The following is a 13,550-nucleotide window of genomic DNA, read 5'->3' as shown; positions in this document are numbered from 1 at the left end:
TATAAAGGCATGGAAATGAAAAGTTTAATGGTGAGTTCAAGAACAGCTAAGAGAACACTCTGCTTGGAAAATGGAGTGTGTAAAGGGGATTATGATGAATTAAGATTAGAAAGATAGTCTTGGAGCCTACTTATAAAGAAATTTAAATGGACTAACCAGTTTTTATTTTATCCTAGGAGTAATAGGGAGTCATAGAACGTTTTATGGCAAGGAAGTAACCTGATCAAACCTGTGCCTTAGGAAGATTATTTTGGTTGCTGTGTGAAGAGTGGATTAGAGGAGGGACTGGAAGCAGGAAACCCAAATAACCTAGGAGAGAGGCAATGAAGACCTTATTTAGGATAGTGGTAATATGAGTGGGGAGAAGAGGTCAAGAGGTTAGAGATGTTGTGGAAGAAGAAACAACGAGACTTAAAAGCTGATTAGATAAGAAAAATGAGAAGTAAGATTCAGATTGTAAACTTGGATGACTGAAAGGATTTGGTACCCTGAAGAGAAACTGAGTGAGTAGTTAGTTCATAGTAGGGGTGGATTTAATGGAGAAGATAATGAGCTCTATTTTGGAAATAATGAGTTTGAGATGGCAATGAGATATCCAACTGAAGATGTCTAGTTGGGGATATAAAGTTAGAGAATAGGAGAGATATTAATTCTATAATCTTATGACCTTTGCCCTTTACTCCATCTCCTTCTGCTCCCTCCAGGAATGGAAGATATTGATCATTCATCAGCTGTTTCATATTTAATTCATTTTTTTCTGTTTCAGTTTTAGTCTCATGCAGCATCACAATTGCAGAATTAGAAGGAATGTCAAAGATCATCTAGTCCAGGGGTGCGGAACCTGCGATCTCAAAGCTACATGTGACCCTCTAGGCCCTCAAGTGCAGCCATCCAAATCCCAATTTGTTCCGTGAAGTTAGGATTCAGTCAAAGGGTTGCATTTGAGGACCTAGAGGGACACACGTGGCCTCGAGGCCCCAGGTTCCCCACCCCTGATCTGGTCCTGTTTGTTTATAAAAAGCAATTCCCCCCTACTTCTAGAGAACACAGACCTAATTCATACCCTTCATACCCTGAGCAAACACTTTAAGCTCTTGACTTAATTAGATGAGACATACACCTCCTATTACCTTTTTTTATGCTATTAACTTGCTTGGTTTAGTGGGAAGACCTCTAGATTCGGATTCAGAGGGCCTATATTCAAGTCCCCAGTCTCCTACTTGCTACTTGTGTGACTTTGGGCAAGTCATATAGCTTTTCAGAGCCTCAGTTTGATCATCTTTGAAATGAAGTTGTTGGGTTAGATGACCTGTAAAGTCTTTTCCAGCTCAAAATGCTAAAGATTATGTAACAGAGACAGAATTTGAACCAGGTTCCCTGGTTCCAAGTCCAGTGCTTTTTCTATTGTACCAAAGAAGTATCCTGTGTGCAACCCAGTCATTTAATGCTTGGGTGACCTCATAAGTCAAATAATCTCTATGGATCTCATCTATAAAATGAGGGTTTGGACCAGTTGAGATCTAACAGTCCTTCAATTCTAAATCTTATCCTCCTAATCAGCACCTGTCTTATCAGAGGATGCACAGGCAAGGGTGAGCCCAGGTAGGTTCAAAAAGTAATATTTTAGAAAGAGTAGAATGCAAATTCATCAAGTTCTTTTTTATACATGGGTAACTACAAATGGCAGGAAAACATCCTTAGTTCAACTTTCTCAGACTGTGACTGTTATCCTTCCTGTGTTGATCTTCTTTATTTGTATTTGGAACACAGAAGAGAAAGACTTCAGGGAAGAAGACAATATGGTAAGAAATAGTAATGATAGAGAGGGACTTCAGGAGCCAAGATGGTGCAGTAAGTAGTAAATCACTGTAACTCTCCCATATTCACCTCCAAACAACCATAAAATAACACCCCAAAACAAATCCTGGAACAGCAGAATCAGCAAAAAACTGGGTGGAATAATCTTTTAGACCAAGAAATTTGGAAGATTGGCAAGAAAGGTCTGTCTCACTCAGATAAAAGGGGAACACAGTCCAGGAAGTGTTTCAGTAAGCCCCATCTCAGCAAACCAGCAGAATATCCTGAGCCCAAGTACAATAGAACTGGTGAACACTAACACCAGGACCACCCCTGTACCTCAGCATAGCCAGGGGAATGGGAAGACTCCAGCTCTGAGAACTGCCAAGTGTTTCTGCATAGCCCTGGGCAAAGAGGCAGACACCAACCCTACAGGTGTCTAAGCAAACAGGCACTGGCCTGGCACATGCTTTAGCATAGCCCCAGGGAAATACAGAGACATCCCACCAGCCTCAGCACACACCAGACACCAGCTCTAGGACCCTGGCTCATCATCAGTTGAGGTGCCAGACCTCTATTGCCCTCCAAACCCATTCTCCTCAGTGTAGCACCAGACACAAGGGTCCTTCATGAGCTTCAGAGCAACATCAGTGCAGCACCAGGTAAAGAGGCAATGACTGCAGACCCTGGCACAAGAAGCCCAAGACAGTGGCCCTCCCACCCTGCTATCAAAGCTTAAACTTAAAAGAAAGGTAAAAGGGCAAAAAAGATGAGCAAAAAACAACAACAACAAAAAGAATCTTATCATACAAAGTTATTATGGTGACAGGGAAGATCAAGACAAACTTAGAAAAGGAAAACAGTGTCAAAACACCTATGGAGAAAACCCCAAAGAAAAATGGGAAGTGGCCTTAAACCCAATAAGAAATCATGGAAGAGCTCAAAAAAGAATTTTAAATCATATAAGATAAGCAGAAAAAAGATGAGAAAAGAAATGAGAGTGATGCAAAAGAATTATGAAGAGTCAATAGCTTAGAAAAGAAAACAACTGCATAAAAAGTAGAATTAGCCAAAAGGAAAACGACATTGAAAAATTCACTAAAGAAAACAACTCCTTAGAGAGTACAGTTGGACAACTGGTTATAATTCCTCTTCACAACTTGACTAATGTTTAATGTGAAGGTATTTGTAGAACCTATATTGGATTGCATGGTACAATGGGAGGTGAGGGAGGAGGAGAGGGAGAGGGAGAAAATCTGGAACTCAAGGGATTGTGGAACTGAATGTTGCAAACTAAAAGTAAATAAAGAAAGAAAAAAGAATACAACTGGCCAAATGGAAAAGAAAGTACAAAAGCTAATTACGGGAAACAATACGTTAAAAGTTAGAATTGGGCAAGTGGAAGCTAATGATTCTATGAGACATCATGAATCAATCAAACAAAGTCAAGAGAATGAAAAAATACAAGAAAATGCAAAATACCTCACGGGAAAAACAAATGACCTGCAAAATAGATCAGGGAGAGGAAACATCAGTATCATTGAACTACTTGAAAGCCATAATCAAAAGGAGGACCTGGACAGCATCTTTCAAGAAATTATCAGGGAAAATTGCCCTGATGTCCTGGAACCAGGGAGCTAAAAAGGCATTGAAAGAATCTACCAATCACCTCAGGAAAGAGGCCTCAAATAAAAACTCCAAGGAACATTGTAGTTAAATTGCAGAACTATCAGGTCAAGGAAAAATTACTACAAGTGGACAGAAAGAAACAATTCAAATATTGGGGAACCATGATCACGATTATACAGGATTTAGCAGCTGTAATATTAAAGGATCAGAAATCATGGAATATGATATTCCAGAGGGAAAGGAGCTAGGACTACAATCAAGAATCACCTATCCAGGGGTGGCTAAGTGGTACAGTGAATAGAGCACCAGCCCTGGAGTCAGGAGGATCAGAGTTCAAATCTGGCCTCAGACACTTAACATGGCCTAGCTGTATGACCTTGGGCAAGTCACTTAACCGCAATTGCCCTGCCTTCCCCCCTCCAAAAAGAAAAAAGAAAGAAAGAATCACCTATCCAGTGAAATTAAGCATAATACTTCAAGGGGAAAATGGTCATTTAATGAAATGGAAGGATTTCACACTTTCATAAGAAGACCAGAATTGAACAAAAAATGTGATCTCCAATATCAAGACCCAAGAGAAGCCTAAAAAGGGAAAAGAAAATGTAAGAAATTCAATGGAGCTAAAAACTGTTTACATCCCTACATGGAAAGATGGTACTTCTAATTCTTAAAAATTGTACCACTAAAAATATAACTAGAAGGCATATACATAGATAGAGAGGGTACAGTTATAAGGTGAATTTGAGGATATGACATAAAAAAATAATTAAGGGATGAGAAAGAGGAATACACTGGGTACAGAAGGAAGGGAGAGGTAGAAATGAGGCAAATTATTTTGCATTAAGAGGCATGAAAAACCTATTACAGTGGAGAGAAATATGAGAGGGTGAGTGATGGGCATCTCTTGAACCTTACTCTCATCAGTGTTGGTTGTAAAAGGGAATAATATATACAGTCAGTTGAATATAGATATTTATCTTATACAACAGGAAAGTAAGAAGGGAAGAGGGTGACTGACAGAAGAGATGGCAGACACAGGGGGAAGCAGTCGACAGAAGCAAAACACTGTCAAGGAGGGAAAGGATAAAGAGGACAAACAGGAGAAAAAATAAAATTAAGGGAAATACTAGTAAGCAATCATAACTGTGAATGTGAATAGGATGAACTCTCCCATAAAATGGAAGTGGATAGCAGAGTGGATTAAAAACTAGAATCCTACAATATGTTGTTTACAAGAGACACACTTAAAGCACAGACACACACAGAGTAAAGATAAGAGGTTGGAGCAAAATCTATTATGCTTCAGCTGAAGTTAAAAAAAAAATACAGGGGTAACAATCCTGATCTCAGACAAAGCAAAAGCAAAAATAGACCCTAATTAAGAGATAAGGAAGGAAACTATACCTTGTAAAAGGTACAATAGACAATGAAGTGATATCTATACTAAACATACATGCACAAGTGATATAGCACCCAAATTCTTAAAAAAGAAATTAAGTGAGTTACAGGTCCATGACAAAATAAGAGATGGAGAACATTATGGAATGTAGAATAGATAATTTTGATTATATTAAATTAAAAAGCTTTTTCGCAAACAAAACCAACGCAACCAAGATTAGAAGGAAAGCAGAAAGCTGGGAAACAATCTTTACAGTGAGTGTCTCTGATAAAGGCCTCATTTCTCAAATATATAGAGAACTGAGTCAAATTTATAAGAATATAAGCTATTCCCCAGTTGATAAATGGTCAAAAGATATGAACAGGCAGTTTTCAGATGAAGATATCAAAGCTATCTATAGGTATAGGAAGAAGTGCTCTAAATTACTATAGATTGGAGAAATATGAATTAAAACGATTTTGGGGTACCACTCACACCTATCAAATTGTCTAATATGACAAAAAGAGAAAAAATAAAGGCTGGAGAAGATGTGGAAAAATTCGACACTAATGCACTGTTGGTGGAATTGCAAACTGATCAAATCATTCTGAAGAGCAATTTGGAACTATGCCCAAAGGGTATATAGTATATATGTATATAGTATACATATATACGTATAGTCTTTGAACCAGTATTCCTACTACTAGGTCTGTATACCAAAAAAGATCATTAAAAAAGGAAAGGAACCTACATGCAAAAAAAATTCATTTATAGCAGCCCTTTTCATGGTGGCAAAATATTGGAAGTTGAGGGGATGCCCATCAATTGGGTAAAGGCTGAACAAGCTGTAGTCTCTGAATGTAATGGGGTACTATTGTACAGGTAGAAATGATGAACAGGCAGATTTCAGAAAAAACCTGGAAGGATTTGTATGAACTCATGCAAAGTAAAATGGGCAGAACCAAGAAAACATCATATGCAGTATCAACAGCATTATGTGATGATCAACTATGAATAACTCAGGTCTTTTCAGCAACACAATGATCCAAGACAAATACCAAGGATTCATGAAAGAAGATGCTATCCACATCCAGATAAAGAACTGATGGAATCTGAATGCATATTGAAGCATACTTTTTTCACTTACTTAATTCTTCTTCATGGTTTGTTTGTTTTTTCTTTTGATCTGTTTCTTTCACAACTGTGACTAATCTGGAAATATGTTTTACATGATAGCATATGTATATAACCTATGTCAAATTGCCTACCATTTTAGGAAGAGGGGAGGGGAGGGTGAGACAGAGTGAGAAAAATTTGAAACTCAAAATCTTGTAAAAATGAGTGCTAAAAATTGTCTTGACATGTAATGGGGGGGATAAAATATTACTAAAAATTTAAAAGAAATAGTACTGATAGCTCTATAGGTGGTACTTTCCCCTCTGAATAAGTACTGAAGGAGGCTGTGGCAGTGAGCTATGAGCACCACCCCAAAGATGGAGAAAGAAATAAGCCTTCTGCACAGCATAGGGGCAAAGCCCAGAACACTGTGGTCAATGGACTCATTGTCTTGCTGGCTCTCACACACCGAACAATTCTGAACTTGCACATTTATTCACTATACTTCGTATCAATCTCTGTTCTTAGGCAGTTCTAAAGGACTGAGTTTTTCTTCATCATATCTTTCATAAATTTAGCAGCAGATGTACCTGGATCCTCCCTCCCCAGTCCCCCGAGATGGGTACGTTTTAGCAATAACAGAAAAAAAAAACTCCATTCATGGACAGAAAGGTACAATGACATTTTTAAAGCACACTTTTTCTTAGACGTGGAAAGACATAAATGACACTGCTTTTATGTGCTGCCCTATAACATATTAATAACATAGCTTGGTCATTGCCATCTATGAGAGAAAAATTAAAGAAAAAAATACAGTGGTCTAAGATTTTAGTCTGTCCCAATCTGTTCAAAGGATTTAGATAAAGGATGCTGTGTCTGTTTTAATCCTCATTTACAATGGAAAATTTTTCATCATTTGGAATTAGGACATATGTTGAAAATGGGGAGGGGGGTGCATATGTGGGAGGGGAAGGAAGATGATTTACAACCAGGATTTCTAGTGTTTATACATACACATAGAATTTTAAAAGCGTGAATGATTGGGTATGACCCAGTGGAGCCATTAAAGTGCAAAGTACAAAAATGGACAGAGCTTAAAAACAATCTTTTCATCTGAGAGACTCCAGTGTGTCCTCTGAAACTATTACAATTATAATTTATCATGTAAATCCTTCTTAATTTGCAAGTTATTGACCCCAGAGCCATAATAGCTCAGCAGCAGCCCGTTATAGACAGCCCATTGTGTTGGCGAGCTTGCCACACGTACCCTCTGAGGAGTCCATTCATGTTCAGTATTCATACTCAATCCTTTTGCCTAACAAGGGAAGAATGTCTCCCATCATCCAAGCGCTGAAAGCCTTTATGATTTTTTTTTTGGTAGAAAAGTCTCTCTCCATGTGGATGGTAGCCATGGTTCTCAGGAGAACAACTCTGGCTGGCACTTTATATCCTTCTCCCCAACTTCAGCACCACATTCTGGTTACCTTTAGTGACTAATGGGCAAAAATGCATGATTCCAAATGTGAAAGTTAGAAGGGGAGGGAAAAATCACCTGAAATCATTGTTTCTTTTCTCATCCACTCTTCTGTAACAAACTCTTTCATAAGTGTGTTCTATCCATGACTTTGGCTGTGATTCCTCTCCTAACTCCTAGCACCAAGTTCAGAATCCCATTTTTCCAGGTTCCCTCTACAGGTGGTGATGTTTTCATGCTTGGGTGTTCTTTTTGTGGCCTCTCTTCTTTTTCCTTAATGTTTTCCCCCATGGAACAGCTTCCAGGATCACGTGGTCCAATCCTGTCAGTTTCCCTCTTTACAGCTGCAACAACAACCTCATGGGATCCAATTGCTAACGTTTCCTCTTTCTCTAATGGTGATGTTCATTCTTTGCACAGTATGTGGTACCTGTAGGGTTCTTTACAGACATTTGAATTCAAAAGCTTGGATCTCCTGCTTTGTTGTTCTTGTTAAGAGTCCAAGTTTCTCATCCATACAGGACTGTTGAGCGCATAATTATTCTAAGAAGTGTTACACTGGATGCACTTGAGATGAATATGTCATTACAGATTTTGTCAAATTTTGCAAATGTTGCTGTCATGAAAGAATATCAGGTTTTTTTACCGCTGTTTTAAGTTTTCTTTATTTTTTTCCTCTGGTAATGACAGTTTACAGTCAGGCATGGTGATGCATACCTATAGTCCCTCATGCAGAGAGGCTGAGGCAGGTGGATCACATGAGTTTGAAAGTTCTGATCTGCTACAGTTTAAGTCAATAGGGTGTCCACATTAAGTCGGTCACCAATATGGTGAGCCTGCTTTTGTAGGGGCAAACCAGCCAGGGCAGAAAAATAGAGCATGGGAGCTGGACCTACAAATGGCCAATGTACTTCCAGCTTGGGCAAGATAGGAAGACTAAGTCTCAATAATAAAAAAAGTAATAGTTTATGCTTACATAGCACTTTAGACAGGATTGTTAGACTAAGTCTCAATAATAAAAAAAGTAATAGTTTATGCTTACATAGCACTTTAGACAGGATTGTTTCCCACTACTCTACAAGGTAGGAAGGACAGGTCTCATTATCCAGATTTTACAGATGAGGAAAATGAGGCTAGAAGAGGTTGTATCTTTTGGAAACTACCTACAAAAGAGGTGGATTCTAAGACAAATTCAGGTCTTCTAATCCCCAGTCCAGTACTCTTTTTTTTTTACATCAGTCAATCCCATGGTCATTTGTCAAACATCTACAATGTGCCAAGTACTGTGATAAGTGCTGAGGATAACAAAGATTAAAATAATAATAGCTAACATTTATATAACACGATGTACCAGGCACTGTACTAAGCACATTATAATTATAATCTCATTTGATGTTCATAACCCTAAGATGTAGGTTATTATCCCCATTTTACAGATGAGGAAACTGAGGCAAACAGGTCAAGTGACTTGCCCTGGATTACACAACTAGTAAGTTTCTTAGGTTGCCTTTGAACTCAGGTCTTCTTAATTCTTGGCCCAGCCCTCCGTACCCCCTAGCTAACCCAGGGATGAAATGAAGTAAAAAAAGACCCTGCCCTCATGTAGTCTATGTTTTTTTTCACATTCTCTTTTCTTATAGTCACAGCCAACAAGAACCTAGCATAAGCCTAATTTTATAAGTTGCTCTGCTATGATGTAGATGTCTTAGTTAGCAATAGTTCATTTACTTTGCCCTGCATTAATAAATTTCCATTTCCATTTGCATTTTTAAAATACTGACAATGCACCCTGCTTTGGAGTTTTTACACAGTAATTCAGCACCCAGTGATGTTTAATGTTTGGAATTCCTTATAAGAAATAGACAGATGTACTGAAAACCCAGCATGCTGTCAAACATAGTAGAAACATCACTGTGTTAATAAGTAAAAATTCAATGGTCTGGGATTTTGCTAGTTTATTTCCACATAAATAGCACAGAGAATATGCCACCCAAAGGGAATAATTGCAAGAACTCATCAAAACATTGTATTTTCTGGTACCAAACTATTTCTCTCTTGATAAGGCTTTAAGTGAATGTCAACTTTACCCAAAGGGGCATCAACTACAAGGAACTCTCCAGCAAATACTCTCCTCTCTCCTCAGTCCACTGGTCCTTGGACCCTATTTCCCCACTCCCACCCCCCATGAATATGTGGTCTTGCTCACACTAGTAGTGATTCCTATGGTCTCTACTTCCAGACTTCTCAGAGACCACAAATGCTAATGCAAAATTCAGACAAATGCAGAAGTTGGACATGTAGTTGCCCTCCACAAGGTGAAAGAGTTGGCTAGGTGGCATGGCAAGTTGAGTGGCTGACCCAAAGTCAATAAGACTTCATTTCAAATCCTGCCTCAGGCACTCACCAGCTGTGTGATCCTGTGTGAGCCACTAGACCTCTCTCAGTCTCAATGACAGCATCTCTAAATGATGAACATAAAAGCCCCCACTTCACAGAGTGGTGATAAGGATCAAATGAGATGATGTGCAAAGCATTCTGCAAACCTTAAAGTACTATATAAATGCTAGTTGTTCATCATCATCATTATTAGTAATAATAATAATATTATTATTATTATTTACCACAAGCAAAGTCTAAAGCAGAAAGCCTGGACCAAAAAGCCAGAGGATGTACTAAAGTTATCATGGGGGAGCTGAAAGTAGAGCACTTGGGGTAAAAGGAGTCTTTCTTAGTCTGATGTACTCAAAAAATAACAGTTTAGATAACCAGGGATGGGTAACCTGCAGCCTGGAGGCCACATGGGGCCCTCTAGGTCCTCAAGGGTTACCCTTTGACTAAATCCAAACTTCACAGAACAATTCATTCAAAGGACTGCACTTGAGGACCTAGAGGGCCACATGTAGCCTGGAGGCCTCAGGTTCCCCACCCCTGGTAGAGTAAGATACACAAGAGATGAGGAGCTTCCTCTACATGGTCTTTGTGAATACCTTCCAGAGGGATTGAGGCTTTGGGACAGCATATATCTTTACAGGCCTATTCTCTCCAACATTGCTATTATGCCTGACCTTTGCAACCCACATATGCTCAGTGCCATCATCTCTACTCACAAACCTCACCTTTGATACTAGAAATAGATACTAGACTTGAAGAAGTCGTGGATATCCCTGAATATTTTATGGGGCTATCAGCTATATACCTCAGTATTTTTAGTTTAGACCCACCCTTACCTGATTAATTCTCTAGAATACTAATACAGACCTCACAGGGCCACAGAAAGGTAGTAGGTGTGCAAATATGCTCTATTAGGAACTCAGCCTGTATTTATATACATAAAGAAGGCAATCAGAAGTCCTAAATCTATAAATCACTCAGTCAGAATTTATTAAATGTTTACTATGTGCCAGAAACTGTGCTGAGCAGTGCTGATACAGAGAAAAGCAAAAAAATAGTCCCTGCTTTTCAAGGAGCTCAGAATCTAATGGGGGACACAGCATGCAAATAACTGTGTATAAATAAGATATGTGTATATACACATACACATACACACACAAAATAAATTGGAGATCATCTCAGAGTAAAAGCAGAGTCCCCATTAATAAAAAATAGGATTAGGGTGGTATGGTGCAATGGAAAGACCATTGGATCTTGAGTCAGACAATGAGTTCAAATTATGGACCTGCTGCCTCAGTTTACTCATCTATAAAATAAGGGGGTTAGACCAGATAAAGATAACCTCAAAGTTCCCTTCTATCTCCAAATCTATGAATACTATAGGCAAGGGCATATATCTAACAAGATTAAGAAAAATCAGGATGCAGTCCAACTGAACCCATGATGCCATAGCAGGATTTGTTACTGGTGCCTTGCTGCCTGTTTTGAAACTTACTTGTACTTGGCCATGGGCATATGAAGAATATTGCCCTTCAAGTTCATCAAACTTGAATCTTCCTGGACTAAGGATACAAATTAATCAGAAGCATATTCTGTTCAATATTGCTTTTTTCAGTAATCCATTTCTTTATGAGTATAAGTACCTATGGTATAGCTTAGAAAGAGCTGTGTCTTTTATACCAATGATTGTCCAATCACATAACAGAACTTGGCCAAAAAAAATGGTGAACAGCTGAACAATAATTAATTCTGATAAATTTATCTTAAGTACCGCACTTTATCACTAGCTGCCTTCTGAGTCACATTGTCCAGATTCCAGAGGTGGTGCAGTGGATGGAGAGCTGGCCCTTGAGTCAAGAGGACCTGAGTTCAAATCTGGACTCTCAGGACACTTATTAGCTTTGTGACCCTGGGCAAGTGACTTAACCCAGTTTGCCTCAGTTTCCTCATCCATCAAATGAAATGGAGAAGGAAATGGCAAACCATTCCAGTATCTTTGCCAAGAAAACTCCAAATGGGGTCACAAAGAGTCAGACATGACTGAAATGACTAAACAAGGTCATAATGTCCTTTCATAATCAGCCATGTTCATTTCACTCACTGCTAAACTCTCTCACATTTTCTACTTTCTCACTTATCCCTTTACCCTACCTGAATATTCTTCCTCTCATTTTCCCTCATTCTAGCTCCTCCTTTCTGTTTTGTCTTTCCTCACTGAAATGTAAACTCTTTGAGGGAAGAGACTACCTTGTTTGCTTATATTTGTAAGCTGAGGGCTTAATACAGTACCCAGCCTTATCCATCCCAAAATTAAACAAATTTTTGGGAGTAGTGTTGAGGAAGAAAGGGGAAAGGGAAACAAATTAGTTATATGGTACACTGTAGAAAAAAATAACTAGATGGACTTTTTTATTCTTAAAGTCAATAAGCATTTTTTAAATACTTACAATATGCCAGGTTGGAGGTGGGGATGGAAGGTTATGGAATGAGCATCCAGGGTGAAAATGTTTTTATGGCGTGGCAGACTAAGTCCTGTGGAGAATCAGAAGTGCAGCCTAGAGAGGAAAAGCGTGGTTGTCCTGGACCTTCTCTTTAAAATGGAGATTCAGGGAGGAAGCAGACAATTAGAGGGAAAACCTGCAGAGTACTTCAATATGGGAAGTACTCCAGGCATGGAGTGAGATTCCAGAGTGAAGAGGTTTCTGTGGCATGGTATACAAAACTCCTGTGGAAAGTCAGTGAATCTACAGTGAATAAATATTAATTAGATTGAACATGGGATTGCATGTTGAGCAAGAAAGAATGAATGGATGGATAGATCAGTCTCATATTTATTCTCATCCCCAAAGCCTACAGACTAATAAGAGGCCTTTAAATCAAATTCTTTAGTGACCACATCCAAATCAGAGAATGAATGTATTAGACGTAGTAAGCCTAGAGGGGAGGCAGTCATCTTTGCCTCAATTCAACTAAAAAAAGTTTAAATACCTATTATGTTCAGAGCACTATACTAGGAATTAGAAGAGATAAAAAGTTCAAATAAGATGAAATCTCTGAATTAGTGGAGCCTTCAGACTATTAAGGAATAAGTTTTATATATGCATATATATATATACACACACATATGTATAATAAACACATGTATGTATACACGCATATATAAACACACATATAATACACATATTTAACTATAATATATAACAATACATAAGTGGATAAGAAAAGTGTCAAACAAAATACTATATGAGGTCCAAAAAGTAAGGTTGTTCATTACTCACAGGGCATCCAGCTGGTATTTAGCTAGCTGCCACCAGCATACATTGTGGAGCAGAATTAAATCAGTGTGCTAATTTTTTAGCTTTTTCCTGAATCCGGTCTTTACAACATAGATCTATCATTTTGTTGGAAGGAATGAAATTCCCCTAATTAGACAGACCTGTAGTGAAATATTAAGTAACAAGGTATGTCCCCATGCAGATATCAATGAGTTTAAAATATCCACCACTGGGATTCATCCACACTGCTGTCCCTCCATCCCAGCTAAATTCAGATTATCAAGAATGAATTAAAATTAGTTTAGTCAATTACATCTGGGAACACTAGAGGGCATAGAAGAGAGGCAATGAGTGGGGGGGAGAGAGTGGGACAGGGAAGCAGTTTTAAGTCTCCAATTTGGAGAGGGGGGAAGGGAGGAAGGAGAGTCCCACTGAACAGCTTCATTTTAAAGGACAGGCTGCTAATTATCAGCAGTATTTTTATGTAGAT

This window comes from Petaurus breviceps, unplaced genomic scaffold (genome assembly GCF_028583685.1).
Source record: "Petaurus breviceps papuanus isolate PSGF00001 unplaced genomic scaffold, PetGlider_PUasm1.0 37, whole genome shotgun sequence".
NCBI classification, from domain to species: Eukaryota; Metazoa; Chordata; class Mammalia; order Diprotodontia; family Petauridae; genus Petaurus; species Petaurus breviceps.
Note: the sequence above shows the minus strand (reverse complement) of the source record.